Genomic DNA, 11,495 nt, shown 5'->3' on the forward strand with positions numbered 1-11,495 from the left:
CTGAGTCTGAACCCTCAGGAGTACCAGGTTCCCCCTGAGCTGCACATGCATGTGACATGCCCTAAAGGCACAGCAAAGACTTTGAGAACTGAATGAAGATTAAATCTTTTAATATTAGAAGACTTCGGCCGGGCGTGGTGGCTCACGCCTGTAATTCCAGCCCTATGGGAGGCCAAGGCGGGTGGTTCACCTGAGGTCAGGAGTTCGTGACCAGCCTGGCCAACATGGTGAAACTCCTTCTCTACTAAAACTACAAAAATTAGCTGGGCGTGGTGTCTGTAATCCCAGTTACTCGGGAGACTGAGGCAGGGAGAATCACTTGAACCTGGGAAGCAGAGGTTGCAGTGAGCCAAGATCGCGCCATTGCACTCCAGCCTGGGCGACAAGAGTGAAACTCCATCTCAAAAAAAAAAAAAATTAGAAGACTTCATTTTTCTGCATTGGCCAAATAACTGTTCTAATGCCCTTCATTCCAATAAAAGGTTTGTAGCAGCTTACAGAGATAATTTTAAACAGTTTTTAAAAGAAGAAAACAACATTGGGTCAAAGAGAAAATATGGTTAAGAAAATAAGTGAAGCCAAGTAGTGAAACTAATGGACAACATGAATATCTTTAAAAAAAATAGCGGTGTGCTATCTTATACTGGCTAGCAAGAGCAGACTGTAAAGTATTCAGGATTTTTGAAGACAGTTGTTAACTATTGGTAACTTGATACCACAGTGGAAGTATTTATACTATAGAAATCAGCAATGCTACAAGTCAAAAGCATTGTTTTTCTTGAAAGCCAGTTTAACAGGACACATATTTATCAGCCAACTATAAATGGATAAAAAATAATTGGTTCTGGGCCATAGGATAGTGAAAGCAAAGAAGGAAACAAAATGAGGTACAAGATTCATAAGATTCATTTTTTAAAAGTTGCCAAAAAACCAAAAATTATATGTAATAGTTCAAGCCACATAGAACATTTACTCAAATAGGACATGCATCATTCCATAAAGGTAATTCCAATAAATTCCAGAGTATCAGTATCTTAGAAACTATCTATATTCTAGGCCAGGAGCAGTGGCTCACGCCTATAATCCCAACACTTTGGGAGGTCAACATGGGCAGATCCCTGGAGCCCAGGAGTTTGAGACCAGCCTGGGCAACATAGCAAAACCCCATCTCTACAAAAAATTTAGCTGGATAGGGTGCACCTGTAGTCCCAGCTACTCAGGAGGCTAGGCGGGAGGATCGCTTGAACCCAGGAGGCAGAGGTTGCAGTGAGCTGAGATTGTGCCATTGCTCGCCAACCTGGGCAACAGAGTAAGACCCTGTCTAAAAAAAAACAAAAGAGAAACAAACTATATTCTGCAACTATACTGTAATAAAATTAGAACTTGATAACTAAAATATACTTAAAATTGTAAGTGAACAAATATATTTATCAGTAACATGGATTTAAAAGGCAGTCGTGGATGGGAGGATCGCTGGAGTCCAGGAGATAGAGGCTGCAGTGAGGCATGATTGCGTCACTGAACTCCAGCCTCAGCAACAGAGTGGGACCGTGTGTCAAATAAATAAATAGCAGTTATAAAGAAAATTAACTATTTTTAAACCAGGTGGTAAAAATGTTACACATAAAATATACATATAAAATAATGTTGTAATTTCAAATTTATTAGAACAAGAAAAGTTAAAATAAATGACCTAAAAATTCTACTCAAAACTTTGGAAAAAGAAGTTGAGCAAACCTAAAGAAATAAGAAGAAAAGGAGTTATAAAGATAAGAATAGAAAGCAATGAAACAGAAATAGAGAACAAAAAACTAGGTAATGAAAATTAACACACTTTTGATTCCAAAAGCTGCTTATTTAAAAATATTTGTAAGATACTCACTTACAACAAGCCTGATTATGGATAACGGGAGAAAAAATGAATAAACAAATACATAATGAAAAAGGGGGAACAGCTACAGATATGACATAGATAGAAAGCGTAGAGTATTATGAACAAGTATATGCTAATAAATTTGAAAACCTAGGCGAGATAGGTAAATTCCTAGAAACATTTCGTCTATCAAAATTAGCACAAGAAGAATATAAAACTTGACTATATCAGTAAGTATTAAAGCAATTTTTAAAGTTATCAATGACCTCTAATAAAAATTTATATTTTTTAAAATGCCCAGATGGTTTCACAGATGAGTTCTATCAAACATTCGAGGAACATGAAGCTTCTATATTATGTATTTTTTCCAGAAAATAGAAAAAAGATTAAACCTGATTAGCTAATTTTATCAGCAAGTGTAATCTTGATTCGAAATTGAGTTGTGGAGAACTCAAGGAAAGAAAATAATAGGCCCATTTCACCTTGAACACAGATGGGAGACAAAATAATTATTTATGAACTGAATTCAACAATATTACAAATAATAATACTGGGAGGCCGAGGTGGGAGGATCGCCTGAGGCCAGGAGTTCAAGACCAGTGTGGACAACATACTGAGATCCTGTCTCCATAAAAAATTGAAAAATTAGCCAGGTGTGGTGGTGAGCGTCTGTAGTCTCAGCTACTGGGGAGGCTGACACAGGAGGATCACTTGAGCCCAGGAGTTTGAGGCTGCAGTAAGCTATGATTGCACCACTGCATTTTGGCCTGTGCAACAGAGCAAGATCCTGTCTCTAAAAATATGCATAATAATAACAATAATAATAATGATTATGCTAGTAATGATACATCAAGATCTAATAGGGAATCCTTGGGATACTAAGGTGGTTCAATATAATAAAACATATTGTTGCTATAATTCACCATATTCATAGACAGAAAAGTCAGTTCCTTTGCTCAGTCTATTAATAAAAGACATTTGGTAAAGTATATCCATTTGTGATTTTTGAAAAACAGTTAAGGAAGCAGGAATCAAAAGTTTCTTATTTTGGTAAAGGTTATATTTCAAAAAATCTGTAACCACCAGTATACATAATGGAAAAACCTCAGGTACCCAAGACAAGAATGTTCACTATAATTACTAGCTTAACATAGCACAAAGCCTATGGGCAACATGGCAAGACCCCATTTACCAAAAATAAATTTAAAACATTTTAATTAGCTGGCATGGTGGTGTGTGCCTGTAGTCCTACCTACTTGGGAGGCCAAGGCAGGAAGATTGCTTGAGCCCAGGAGTTTGAGCTTACTGTGAGCTGTGATCACACCCCTGCACTCCAGCCTGGGTGACAAAGGAAGACCCTGTCTCTAAAAAATAAAAAAATACAAATACACATAAAAATTAGCACTAGACCAACAATGACTGTGTACCATGAACTGAAAAATATTAATTTTACCATTTGCATCTGAGGTTAACAATATGTCAATGACTTAAATAATATCATACCTCTAAGAGTAATTTCTCCTGTATTTTCATGACAAATGTTAGATAATTTTCCATTTTTTCCATTCAACAAAATAAACAGGAAATATAATTAAAGTTTTACTTGAGGATTGTGATTTAGAAAGGAAGACAGGAATTAAGAATAATCCTTAGTTCTCTTCCTAATTTTCACCTCTCTCACTGATACATATGTATTATTTTCTTTTTGTGTCTTTTAGAATCTAATAAACATGTTCTATATTATATAACAAACTAGAATATATGGATTATCTTTAGTCTTCCTTACCAAGTTCTTAACTCTGCTGGCTCTGGGGCGCTGGACATACCATGTAAGAAGAAAAATGTTTTAACTCCATTGAACTTATTCAGAAGCATTGGAAATTGGTTCAGCAATATTCAACTTTGCCCAGCAATGTTTATGAAAGTTTCATATATAGAATAGTGTAAGTATGTGTAATACAGAATGTATACTCTCAAAAACTAAGAGACAAAGTATGGAGATCCTAAACTCTGTTGACATAGAAGAGGGTGGATGTCTCCAAGAAACAGCCTTCTATAGAAAATGGCTTGTATGAGTTGGGATTCTTCAGAGAAGCAGAACCAATAGGATGTTGGCAGAGAGAGATTTATTTTAAGTAATTGACTCACACTACTGTGGGAGCTGGCACATTCGAAATCTGCAGGCAGGCTGGAGACCCAGAAAGAGCTGATGTTGCGGCTCGAGTCTGAAGGCAGTCCAGAGGCAGAATTCCCTCTTCCTTGGGGGAACCTCAGTCTTTGCCCTTAAGACCTTCAACTGATTGGAAGGGCCACTTAAATTATGGAGGGTAATCTGCTTTACCCAAAATCTATTGATTTAAATGTAAATCTCATCTAAAAAATACCTTCACAGCAATATCTAGACTGGTATTCAAATGTCTAGAAACCATAGCCTAGCCAAGTTAACACATAAAATTAACTGTCACTTGGCTCAAGGTGAAACTTCCAGATCAATGTGGCAGGTGTGTTGAGGAAGGCAGTGAACTCAGTTCTAACTAAGTAGGGCAGCCGAATCATCACTGAAGTGTGGCACTGGCCTTTCGCCAAGGTAACGTGGCAAAGTTTTAAATTAGGATAGGTACCAGGCAAAAGCTGGGTGAATCGATGGAGGCTTTTGTGCCAACCTTCACAGACTGGCTGCGTCAGACTGCCCTGGATAGCATACAAAGGAAAAAAAGACAAATTACAAGCGTTTAATCCAAACTCACAACATGAATGAAAAACTGTAAATGCCTCTACAGCAGTTTTAAAGGCTATCAGTTTTAAAGGCTATCTTTTCTCCTGCAACCCAGCACAGATATGGCTGAGGGTCAAGCCCAGGGGCTTATGATAAAGATTATGAAGTTGTAGAAATGTTTGTTGCATCATCCAACAGCGGCTGTTGTGATAAGGCAAGACCACTGGTTGAGATAGACTGGACCCTGAGATATGAAATAGGGACATATGAGCAGACACAGAGAAGTCTGAGTGAGAACTATGAATCACCACACCCCCCTGAGGGTCCTTGCTGGAAGAAGCAGACTCACTGTATTAGTTATTAATACACTGTATTATAACGAATGACACCAGCTTAAAATAACGGACATTTACTATTAGGTGTTACTGGGACAATAGGGGATTTTTTAATATGGATTGTGTGTTTGATAATATGGTATCAATTTCAAGTATCTTGGGGGTGATGACAGTATTAGGATTATGCAGGAGAAATGTCCTTATTCTTAAATCATACATGACAAAATATTAAGAATTCAAGTGGCATAATTTCCAAAGATTACTCTCAGATTGTTTAACAAAATGGTTCTTCAACAGTAAACAGATAAACAAAACATTGTCTATTCATACAACAGAGTACTATGTAAGCAATGAAACTTCGCGAACTACTGAAAATGTGACAACATGGATGACTATCATAGAAACAAAATACTAAGTGAAGAAGCCAGACTTGCAAAAATACATACTGTATGCTTCCATTATCTATTGCAGTGCAGCACGCCAACACCAAACTTAATGGCTTTAAAAAAAATCATTTTATTATCTCTTGTGAATCTGTGAATTAACTGGACTCTAAGAACCACTGATGTAGTCCATGAACCAAAGCACATATTCACGGCAGCAGCTCCACCCAGCACCTCACACCTGTGATGTTTACTGGCTGCCCATTGGATTTGAACACCTTTAGAGTACTGTGACATTTCCCCTACCTTTTGAGTCCTGCCTCCCTAAAGTAGAAACCAGAAAGCTCACTTCCCCAAACCTTCTTTGAAGCTAGAGCACCTAAGTTCCACCAATTAAATTCATCCACCTAAGACTTCAGTTACAAAGGGAGCCACAGGAGGAACCGAGGTGTGGGGGAGCGGAGCACCTTTTACTGTATTTATTTCTCTGGCAAAGGTGACAGAAGTAGCAACTGTCTTTTGAGGAAGCAGTGGGTTTTTCTCCTTTTTTTTTTTTTAAGTGAAGTTCCTGAAACAGAAGTGGTTTAGGAGGTGTCTTCAGTGGTGGCTGCAGCAACGTCCAGGTGCTAACAACAGAACAAGCAGCAGCGTCTAGAAGCCGTGGGGCAGCAGCAGTGGTGTGGCTCATCAGACCTGCTCTCTGTGTGGTCTGAGCCTTTACACACATGTGCCTCTCATCCGTAGTTCCAGCATTTCCTCTCTATAAGTCTAGTTCTGAGAGAAATTTCTTTGGTAGACTTTTCAAAGTTTTACCAAACTCAAAGAAGGAACCAGGAAGAATACAAGAGCCTTGATCCAAAGAGTATTTGAAAAACAGAGCTGTGTCTCTCAGTGAGGAAATAATTTCTAGGCAGAGATTCAAAGTGGCTAACGTACTAGAGGGCAATAAAATCATAACCGTGGCGTTATCTTCTTCACCAGAGAAAAAGAGAAAGCCAGGATCCCTTATCAGCTCTCTGCTGATTAACCTCTAATCGCACAGGGCTAGCCGGGTTCTTCTTAGGCAAATTACAATCTCTGAGACACTCAGGTTTTGATCAGGCAGGGTTAGGAGCAAAGGTTCAAGTGTGATATTAAATAATCAAGCACGTACAATTTTGCCTTATTTATAATTTTGAAACACTTTTCCTACACAATTTCTGACCTTAAGGGGCAGAATTAACCAAATAACACTTTTCAGAAATGCTCTAATTCAGTTCCACTCATTTTATTGTCTCTAACTGGCCTGTTTTAGGGTTAAGATATAAAGAGCCCCTTGTCGTGTAGTCAGCAAAACAAAAGTCTTATGCTATGAAGCCTCGAGAAATCACCTCTGTCTGGAAGGGCTTAGCCCGTAAGGTCATAATCATATTTACTTCTTTCATGATCTAGCAATAATTGTGTTGTCACTCATCAACTCATTTATTCTGAGAACTCTCCCTCAGGAGAACTCAACAGCTAAGGATTTTGCTTGCAGTGCCTGTAACTGTGGATTTTAACCCATTTTCTCTGAGATGCCCAAAGTTCACCAGTGATCTGGACTTGTCACAAGTAACATCCTTTTCCACCTGTCAGGTGGGGACTCAATAAGCTATGAGTTCCTATCCTAGGAGGACTTTGTAAGCTCTGTTTCTACATATGAACTGCAATCCTTGCTCTTTAATGATCTAATACCCAATTAAATGAGATTTTCCCTTAAATATAACATTTCTGGCATAATCGTGATTCCAGATTTATAGGTAGAAGGACTATTGAACCATTGCACATTTAATACGTGGCTATAAAAACATAAAGTGATCCATAAAAGCACCTAGCATAGTTTGCAGAAAAGAACTGTATGTCAAATTTTCTATAGAATTATCGTATATTTTACCAGTGATCCTATCTATAAAAATACTTGGTTGTTTATAGATGTATGGGAGCAAATTTTCACTCAATGTTCTTTCACAAAGGATAGTTGAGATTTTTCTAAGCTTAAAATATTGTAAAAGTACTTTCCAGAATTCCAGTCAATAGAGTCATTATATCATCCTCAATTTCTCCTAATTACCTTGTAAACTATATTGAGATTTACTATAGCTTATCTTTCCTGGATTCTGAGATTCCTTGGGAACAAGATACCATTCAAAGAACTTTAAGTTTCATTTTTCACAAGCATAGGCTGAAATTGAGGAGTGTAGATAGACAAACCAAGAAGAAATAAAATGCTTTCTCATATGCTTATCAGAAAATAGAACATTTATTCCAAAGGGCAGGCTTATCAGAAAAAAAAATGAACATTTAAAATAGTATCTACAATATTCTAAAATAAATCATCATAATTAAACATTGGTTTACAACTTTACCCAGTCTCATTTCTTGTTCCATTGATCTGGGGTTAGCAGACTATGTTGATGAATGCATCTGCTTCTGTATTAAAACAGTCCTATAAATGCTAATTTTTATGTCCCCTGGCATAATCTGACCAGGGGTGGCAACATCAGCCTAAACTAGTAAATTTGTTCTTGCAATTCTATTCTCTGCAGTATCAAGTGTCAAGAATATCTAGTAGAGGCCGGGTGCGGTGGCTCATGACTATAATCCCAGCACTTTAGGAGGCCAAGGTGGGCACATCACTTGAGGTCAGAAGTCAGAGACCAGCCTGGCCAACATGGTGAAATCCCATCTCCACTAAAACTACAAAAATTAGCCAGGTGTGGTGGCATGTACCTGTATTCGGGAGGCTGAGGCAGGAGAATCACTTGAACCCAGGAGGCAAGGGTTGCATTGAGCCAAGATCTTGCCACTGCACTCCAGCCTGGGCAACAGGGTGAGACTCTATCTCAAAAAAAAAAAATTGTAGAGTCATTTCCACGGAGCCTCTGAGGTTGTCCTTCCTGCTGTTTCTCTCAAAAGACCCAGCTTTTGATGAGCAACTTATAGCAGAGGCCTTCAGACAAGCATGAGGATAAAGCAGAAAGCATCTGTTCACGGCAAGACCAGACGGCTCTGTTTAATTTATTACAGTGACCGACAATATCGGACTAGAAGAGTAGAATCTTCCATTTCACCATTGCACAAGGACTAAGAGTCATTAGTCCAAAGATATGAACACACTTTAGACAGTGAGGGCATTGACAACTTTCCATGGTCTTCTTTCCGATCTACCCTTTAAAGTGTGCATTAGGACTCCGACGAATTGACAACAGTATTTTAAACCCAGAAGCAAAATCTTCTTCAAAATGAATGTATTAACAGTCACCATGCCAAACTTGGAGTACGAACAAGAGCATCCTTTTACCCTTACTGAAACCTATGCGGTCACTAAAACGTATATCAATAATATTTTTAACCTGGACAAAATTAATCTAGAAAATTGAGCTACTGTTTTTTATTTGTCACCTTTTACCACATTGTGGGTTTGAGACACAGGGTAGCTCTTTTGATAGTACAGCCTTAATTTAAAATATATAAATCATGCCAAACACATCTAATTACTTTTAGCTTCCTTCACAGGCGCAGGAAGGTGAAAGATTAAGCCTTTGGCTCCACCTAGTGGCAAAAGGGGAGTGGCTGTCTAGTGAGAAAAAACAAAGATTTGAAGGCGTGAAAAATAGCTTGACAGTGTTAGTATTCTGGATTCAGGGTATGAGGTTTGAAGAAGGCAACAATAAAAAAGAATTTTCAGAGAAACTGGTCACTTAAGTGCATAGGTACCTGAGAGTGAGCAACTGTTATAGTTTTGATATCTCAATAACCGAGTGACAATGAAACATTTGAAAATAAACATAAAGAAGGTAACAATTATAAGAAAATTTAGGTGTTTCAGAAGCAAATGGGTTTTTTCGTTGTTTGTTTTTAAAATAATTTAAAAACTTGATGCTATCAGCACAAAGCACTAAAAGTTATCAAGATATTAAGTGAGAGCATTCTGATAAGAAACCACCACTTGCTGGGCAGATTATGCTAAAGGGAAAGAAAAAGTTTTTCCTGTCTCTTTAAGTGTAGAGTGTATATTCCAAGATCGATTTTAAATGACAGATCCTCTCCTTTTTTGCTTATTAATTCGAATTCATCATTATGTGTGTGTTTTACAGAAATACATATATAGTTAAATGACAATTTTATTTAAAGCTTTCAACTTTAGTTTTAAAATGTAGTTAATCTTATCAATATAATACATGAAGGTATATCCACACAGAATTTACCACCTTAATTTGAGTTTTGCAAAAATTAAACATGGACAAAGGTATATACATAGAAAGTCACTTGGTGACCCAATAATTTTTCTATGATATACTTAAGAATATTTTTAGGTAATAAAAAGTCACTTATTAATTAACTCAATGAAAATTAGTCCAAAGTAACAAAATCATTTGAGGCTGCAAAACAACATTATCACTACTGATATTAGGAGTTTTCCAAAGAGGTAAAATTCTAAAATTTTTACGTAGAGTGCAAGCGAAGTAACTAAGTCAAATGACTTGCAATATTTTTCTGAAATTCACAGGAGTCAATAGTTTTTTTTTTAAAAAAAAATCTCTTGTAACATTTAATTAAATACATTTTCATTTAAGTTTGCTTCCCACAAACCACTGACACATTCATTGACACAGTGAATGAGTCTAGTGACAGGAAACAAATTATTTTTGTTAGGTCATTTCTAATACTCTGCCTCCAACAAAATAAAGAGGACCTATTCAAGCTGTCAGCTGTTATATCATTTAAAGTAATTTTGGGGAGGAGGCCAGGCAGTAGGATTGCTTGAGGCCAGGAGTTCAAGACCAGCCATGGGCAACATAATGAGGCCCTATCTCTATGAATAATAATAATAATAATAACTGAATCAGTCAGGCATAGTCAGATGTGTCTGTAGTCCTAGATACTCAAAAGACTGAGGCAGGAGGATCATTTGAGCCCAGGAGTTCGAGGTGACAGTGAGCTATGATTGCACCACTACACTCCATCTTGGGTGATGGGGCCAGCCAAACACCACAGAAAAAATTGTGACTCCACTCCCACCAGCTAAGGTCAAATGAGGAGCCTAGACTTTCACCCTCACCTGACTGTAATAAGGAACCCAACACTTCAACACACACATGCACACACACCAGGATGGTGTCAGAGAAAGTGAGTAGGGAGTCAGGATGTTCATGCCCCCTTGGTGAAAATGTTCTCCCTTCCCCAAGCCCCTGAAATGTCAGTGGAAACCTAGACTTCCATTCCCCACCCTCCTCTAGGGTGGTGGCAGACAATGCCTAATGGAGAGTGAGGATTTTCATCACCACCCAGAGTTAATCCAGCAACCACTCCCTGATACCTACTACTCACTCCTCCACTCCACTGTTCCATCTTGGTGTCAGTAGAGGTCATGTGAGGGATAGTACGTGGCACTCCTATCCCAACCAGCCAGGGAGGTATTAGTGGGCACCTGAGAGGGAGGCAGAATTTCTCTCCCCACTCAGTAATAATGGGGACCCATCTGAGGTGTCAATGAAGGCAGAGTGAGAAACCTGGGCTCCTACCCCTACCTAGAGTCATGAAGCTCACCTACCTACCTACTGGAGTGGTGTTAAAAGAAGCCAACTAAAACAAAGAGTTTAAATAAGACAATAGCCTTATAACATAATGCCTGAAATGTCCAAGTTTTAATTGGAAATTATTTGTCATATCAGGAACCAGGAATACCTCAAACTGAATTTAAAAAAAATAAAATAAAATAAAATAAAATAAAATAAAATAAAATAAAATAGATGCCAAAACGGAAAGAAACGCCTGATGAAGATTTTAAAGCCACCATTATTAAAATGCTTTGATGAGCAATTAACACTTAAAGAATGAAAAAATAGGATGTCCAGTTCTGTGGTTTAAAAAAAGAAGAAAAGAGCAGAAAAGAAAAAAATAGGATGTTTCAGCATAAAAATAGGATATATAGGGAAGAAAATGTGGAAATTTTAGAACTGAAAAGTACAATAGCCAAAATAAAAAGCACAATAAACAAGCTCAGCAGCAGGAGAGAACAGAGGAAAGAATTAGCTACCTTGAAGAGAGAACAATAGCAATCACCCAATCTGAACAAAGGAAAGAAAGAAAATGCACGGAAAAAAATGGACAAAGTCTCAGGGACCCATGGGGCTATAACAAAAGATTTAATGTTCATGTATTCAGAG

This window comes from Rhinopithecus roxellana, chromosome 4, assembly GCF_007565055.1.
Source record: "Rhinopithecus roxellana isolate Shanxi Qingling chromosome 4, ASM756505v1, whole genome shotgun sequence".
In the NCBI taxonomy this organism is placed as follows: domain Eukaryota; kingdom Metazoa; phylum Chordata; class Mammalia; order Primates; family Cercopithecidae; genus Rhinopithecus; species Rhinopithecus roxellana.